Below are 7,118 nucleotides of genomic sequence, written 5' to 3' on the forward strand. Positions count from 1 at the left end.
AAGTTCTGGAGAATCTGGAAGGGGACGTAACAAGAAACAGAATTACTCATGCAAACGACAAACAACAATGGCATTTTCACATTAAGAAATAAGTGCTTTTGAATATTTGCATATACTCTAGGTGCACTGATCTGATTATTTGTAATTTTGTGATTAACATTAATGAACGACCTGTCAGGCCATATCAAGCACCCCTGCCACCTCCTCCGTATTTTGCATAGCATGGCATTCACGCCATACTGAACTAATGACCAACTGAGTCCATGTAAAATTAGATTAACCATCTACAGTTGTGTCTCTCTGACATTGTGAAAATGTTTTATTGATGACTCATTATAGACAGTCCGGCAGTGAGGTGAGTTCGATCCACCCATATAGAAGATGCAAAGTGTAATAATAATAACGCCTGCTAAATTATTGATATCAAAACCTAATCCATCGCAGCACAGTATATGTACATATTTTAGTGTCTTATTTGCATATTCAGAACAAACACACCACATAACCATTAGTCAGCCATAGTAATGACTCGTTTGAGTGATTGGCTTTTAAGAATTGAGACAGCGAATCATCACTGAAATGCATTTCCTGAAATAGGTGTCACTGTTTGTTCAGTTTCTATCCTCTTCTGCCTCTCACGAAAATGTTGGATCACATTGGATGTCCCTCCAGAGTGCATTGCGAGCACATACTGTGTAGAGGCATCATCTTCCACCGGAGGCTAGTGGAGTGTTTGCAAGTCATTAGTGATTTGTAAATGATATTTGCTCCCTTGTGACATATCATTTGAAATGGTTTTCTAATAATAACACCCACTGATATTAAAATAAGAGGCCCTCATGTTGTGATTATGCATTTCACAAATTTGGTCTTGAACAATTGCAGGGAGACATGTCAATATAAATTGTGCTCTGAAATCTAACGGATATTAATGATTCCCCAAGGTTTCTCACAAATAGAGTCTTGGTCAACTAGAATAGAATGGTATTGCAAAATGATACCTTTGAATTAACAGCCATGTCAGATAAATTAAAGGTTTCATCTTCACAATTTTAGGACCTCTACCTTTCAACTCAGATTGAACATATCTTGTGTATCCTAACTATAGAGCTTAGTTGTATTGTGAAAAATAAAACATTCCTTTTGGCTCATTGTACTGTATTGTAAATGCTAAAAACTGTTCATTTGAACTGTCACCTTCTTCCTTAATGACTCCTGACAAATTCCCTGGCTTCCTGTGGTGCGTTTCCTGTATACCTCGGCATAAAGGGGAAAGAACTTGCACAGGGCTCAGTGTGTCTGGTGTACGGAGACCCACACCACTGCACTAACACCATTTGCCATGTATTTTATGAAATGAACCACCAGCTCAGAGATCAATAGGCCCCCATGGTGAATTCGAACAACGAGAGTGAGTCCTTATCAGGTCCCTGCTGCCAATCTGTGGCAAGCGAAGCCTGCACCTTCCCTGGATACACCATTGGTCTTTGAAATTAAAGTCGGCGTCTGTAATCCACGGAAATGGCCCCTCTACTCTCGCTTAGAACCGGTTTAGTTTCACCTCAGCTGATGATAAAGCATGACAGAAATACAGAGCACTATCTTCTCGCAGGGGTGGATAGGTTCTGCCAGCTTATCGGGAAACAGGCAGCTAACCTTCTTGTGCCTGGCCCGTGGACAGAACTGAGGAGTCAATTTACAAAAGATGCCGTACCGGGTGGCTTGTAAATAAAACCCTATTTTCACAAGGAAAGACAAAAAAAAGTGAGAAAGGGAGACGGAGGAAAACAAACTTTGCAAAGATTGTGTAACCTTTTCCCTAAAAAGTGAGGAAATATATAATACACAAGGCTAAACGCAAGTGATAGAGTGTATTCATGTAAATCCGCCCAAGCACAGCTGCGGGAAATTGACAGGGATCTACTGGAGCGCTTTGCCTGTAAAGGGTGGGATTTACATGCCTAACTAGGGCTTAAACACCCTCCCCCGAGTTTACCTGTTACACTACGCCCTCTGATCACACGTCTGGATGGGCTAGGTTGCACTGCTGATTTCTAATGCCTTTTCATGCTCCTTCATATCTGTCACGTCTTGGAAATGAACTTATTAACCATGTTGGGGCTACTCAATATCGCAAAACTGCTTTAGTGTTAATGATATGGAATTCAGACATGTTCTTTTTTAAAATGTTTGGTTTGATAGCTGTTTCAGAAGTCCTGTATACCATTTAAACATTTGTAAATGACCCTTGAGAGTGGCTGTACTAATTGTAGGTTACTGTGAAAGACATGGTCCCTCGTTAACATTTTATGAGAGGATGTGACAAACACTAAATGAACTCAAAGAGCATCGTTTGAATCGAGGTGTGAACATAAGCCTGCCTTTGCTTTGTGGGTAATTGAAATTAGCTTAATTCAACAGTTTCTCCTCAAGAGAAAACTGCAAGCCAGTTCCTTTTGGACAGGAAGTGGCTTTGGGCAGTAGGACTGGTGGGTGTAGCTCCTGGGCTCTCCCAAGTGCTTGCTGAATTGCAGCCCCTTCAGGCACCAAGATAGACTGCTCATGGACTTTTATGTTTAAGCAGAAAAGGCCCTTTAAAGCATTTTTTTCCCCGCTTAAATCTGATGTCTATAAACAAAAAAGCAGCAAACATATACAGTTGCAGTCTAAACAAAAATAGCTAAATGTTTCCTCATTTGTTTTCTCAAGTTAGATCCGTGAGATTGCACAGTGCAAATAGCCAACATGAATTCTCTTAATGCCCTTATTATATCTCACAGGAACCAACTGCGAATGCAAAATGTTCCCTTTTTTGTTTTGTTTTGTGTTTTGTATTTTTCATCCTAAACAATGATTTTCAGAACTGGAGCTGCCGCCAATAAAATTAATGGGAGAGTCGTTAAGTTCATGCAGGAAGTGGGCTTTTTAAATAAACACATTGTTTCCGAACTAATCCACACCCCTATTGTTTACAGTTGGAGAGCTGGGCAGGGTGTGTTTCAGAGACGGCCTGTCACTAGTCCGCCCCAATTAATCCTCCCGGTCAAGGCCATTCCAAAAAAAAAGAAAGAGACAGGGAGTAAAAGAGACAACAGATACAACTTTTCCCTTTCAAAAAGAAGCAAATGGATAGTTGGTGGTATAGTTGCAGTATCACATTTAAGAGGCAGATGTATGGTGGGTACCTTTAATATGAGATACTGTACCCATTGCCAAACTAGTCAAACTAGTTTTAAGATCAGAAAGGTCACTATAATGTAATTATATTGAGAATCCATGTTAAACTGCTAGCCGAAGCTATGCTAACACTCTTGGCTGCTGTGGCAAATGGAATGACAGGCGCTTCACACATGGTGTCACTACTGGTCAACAGACAATATCTAACGTATGTGAAAGAGTAGTAATTATGATTTTAGGGTGAACTATCCCTTTACCATGAATTGATCAAACTCCCATTTCTATCTACTGTATAAACACTGTTTCTATACAAAGTCAACAATCAATTCAGCATATCACACTGAACATGTTGGTTGTATTGTCTCAAACATAATATTGAAATTCGAAGGCATATATCAAATGGATGTATTCCCTTTTGCAGAATTATCTATTTGTTATCAGATTATAAAGCCCATTAGAATATCCATGTGCATGCAGAATTGCACCTCAGTAATCTTCTGTCAACCATCCTCCTCTCTCTCTTATCAACTTCAACATCGATTTTTGTTTAAAATACTACTTCTCACTTACAAGTGCATTTACATAATGTCCTGTGAAAAATCTTTTTCAGTGAGATTGTAATTCATATATCCACTCTGTTCACTCGCCCTGATACTTCAGCAAGCTACCTCGCATTTCCATTTCAATCAGTGATTATAGCTAGCTTTCCTAGTCTCTCTTCGTGACTCTGCTATGCAGATCACACAGAATCTAAAATGCATACAGGGACTAAATGAAAGGGATATATATAAATACTGTGTTTTGGAAATTCAATGTTTTGCTTGTCTAACACACATTTAATGTACGCTTGTAGTCATAATGAATATTTCCTGATTGTTATTCACTTCCATACATTAACAAAAGGCTAGAACTGTATGTTTGTTTTGCTATTGTTTGTGTTCACTGCATTTTGCATAAATTGTATGGTTTTATTCTGGATATTCTGTCATAGGTTTAAATTTACAGTACAGTGTACATTTGCCATGTCTACTGCATTACAGGTTGCCCCTTTCAACTTGTGACACAGCATATAAAGCATATTAATGGATTATTTGTGGTGGACAGTGGATGAAACTCTAACCCAGACAACTTCCTGGAAGTTCTGATTTCCATACAACCACAGAGATAAAAACAACATGGAAAAGGACATTAAGCAGGCCAGAGGAAAATGTTTCTATTCTTACCATATTGTGATTGTTGTTAGCACATTTGACTGTAACTGTGAAACAACTGCCTGAGTGATGTTTTTGCATAGACAGTTTAAAACAAGATGATAATGTTCTACTGTAAGTGAGGCCGGAGCCCACACAACCATCTGTGGCTCAGAAATGTTGATGAGAAATGCCTGAGCCCTTGTGTCAGAGTCAGAGCTCAAAGTGAAACCAGGTTATATCCCCTCTGTCTTGCCTCGAGGAGGCTTGGAATCTAACATAGGAAACTGTGAACTGGAAAAGTTCGGTTCCATGTACTCCAGTCTTGGCTGCCTGGTTTGCAAGGAGGCCTAAAGTTGTGGTAACCCAATCTCAAACTCTCGGAAAAAAAGGTCTGTTAGTGAGTCATACACTCTCGGAAAAAAGTTTTCCACAATGGTTCTTGGTGGAGGGTTAGGGTTCTACCTAGAACCATTTCCATCCGAAGAACCCTTTTTGGAGGAAAGGATTCTTCTAGGGTCTTTGCTACATCTACATAGAACCCTTTTCACCCAAAGAACCTTTTTTGGAAGAAAGGGTACTTTGAGGGTTCTTTAAAAGCTTCTTTGTAAAGCAAAATAGTTGTATATAGAACCCTTTTCATCTGAATAACGCTTTTCTATTGTAAATGATTATTGATCTTTGTTGTAGATAGAGCCTCACACTGTAAAAGTGTCTGTAATTTTACAGTCGAAATGTCCTTGTTCTTCACCTTCACCCTTTTGGGTTCCTTTTAGAACCCTCTGTGGAAAGGGTTTAACATAAAAGGGTTAAAAATATACAGTATATACATTAATAATAGAAAAGCAAAGAAGACAACCAAAGTTAATATGAATTACATGGATGAGAAAAATAGTTCTGAGTAGAACCCTTAAAAGATAAAACGGTTCTTGGTAGGACCCTTCATAGAGGGTATATGGTTCTACTTAGAACTTTTTTTGTGTAGTGAACTGTTACTCCTCACATTCATTACTTTTTAATTGATCTTTTATTGGAATGTTGTTGTGTCTCCTGGCAGGGTGGGTCCTGCAGGGTTTGTTTACAAGTTTGTTTGTTTGTTTGTTTTGGAAGGTTAATCATATGAAATGAAGAAATGAAGAAAAAAATAATCATAATAATCACACTTCGCCACAAACTGCTCTCTCCGGCCTTCTGTTTTCCAACTCTGGTTACACACGTGTTGGCCCAACCGAATATTCAATAGACATTTATAGGAAATAAATTAAGAGATGAATGCAAACCATATGGCATTCAGAGGTTTATTTGTAAAGCCCCTGCATCAAAGCTTTTTCCAGATCACACCATATTAGCTATGTTTTTCCAGTCCAGCAAAATCAGGAAGGTAACCACAGACTTCCCTGATGGGAAACACATGAGCATAGCCGTGAGACAAGGAGCCTCATACATGGATGAGGCACTGCATAAGGGAGCATCAGTAAAAACAATTATGACCCGCATGTCTGGATGTCATATGGCACCCCAGCCCAACTTCAATAGGAGTGAGGCTATGCCCCTGTTGCAGATGGAGCTGCGTCACTCTCATGCAGGGAAATGGGATATGTTAAAACCACTGGGCTGGGCTGTTAGGACCGGAGTGGATCCCCCCCCATGCCCATTCACACTTCTCCACACGGGTAAGACAGGCTGGATGCCGGCCTGGGGTGTGGGCTAAGAAACTGGGAACGGAGCCAAGAGGAAATGACTGTGCCCAGGGTATACACTTCCACCGCTGTGTGCATGCATGACCCCATGCCCCCCCTACTCGCCTACCGGCCAGACAAGTTTACACCATCCATTTGAGTGTGACAGGAGAAATGCACTGCATGTGACAGGCTCAACAGCAGGGGTACACTAACACCCTAGGTGGTTTCAGCTCCTTCTCTGTTGATCTTGGTTCCACTCTCCACAGAGCTCTTGCCAATGTTAGACATGGAATACCACCACTAACAACAGAGCCTTTTATGAGGAAGGTATTATTTGACCATTATTGGGCAGCTGGTTGGCCATTTTTGTTTCTGCAGGATGTGTTAAGAGAGCTTAATCGAGAGTGTGTAACATTCAATGGAGGCCCTTCAAAGTCAACACTTCCTCCAACTATCAACACAACCGGTCGCCTCTCTCTTCATACTGTAGGTTGTGTAAGTCAGTCATTATCATGGTTTTTCACAATGCAGCCATGATGGTAAATAGTGTGCTGTGAACACACACCCACACCTCTGTGTGTATGATAGGCTCAGTATCATCAGAGCCTGCTGTGCGCCATCGGGCAGTTTACCTCAGGACCTAAAGAAAAGCACTTCCAGGAAAAGAAAAGCCAAGGCATCCAGCTGGGGGGAAATGCATCAAAGCTCTTGGCTTAAGGCTATAATTAGCTGCTGTTTTGTTTGAAATGTGAAAGAATGAAATCTTTGGAGGAATAGCAATGTTTATTTATTTACGTGTTGTTTTAATTTTCTCTGAAAATGAGCACATTTTCTCAAGACTTGTCTCTGATTGAGTGTAGCAATTGGCAAAGATGTCTACCGCATACTTAATTGAAGGTATTAAAGGTATTGTTATCAAATTTCTGCAGCAACTTCTCCTTGGCTTTTGGACAGAGTATGAGGCTGTCCCTGACAACAGACTGGAATATAGAAAAATAATTCCTATCTGTATCTTGTCCAGTGAACTGACTGGCTCTAACCAATGGCTTCACTGTCGTAAGTGGCAAAC

Source organism: Argentina silus (assembly GCF_951799395.1).
Source record: "Argentina silus genome assembly, chromosome: 4".
Taxonomy (NCBI): Eukaryota; Metazoa; Chordata; class Actinopteri; order Argentiniformes; family Argentinidae; genus Argentina; species Argentina silus.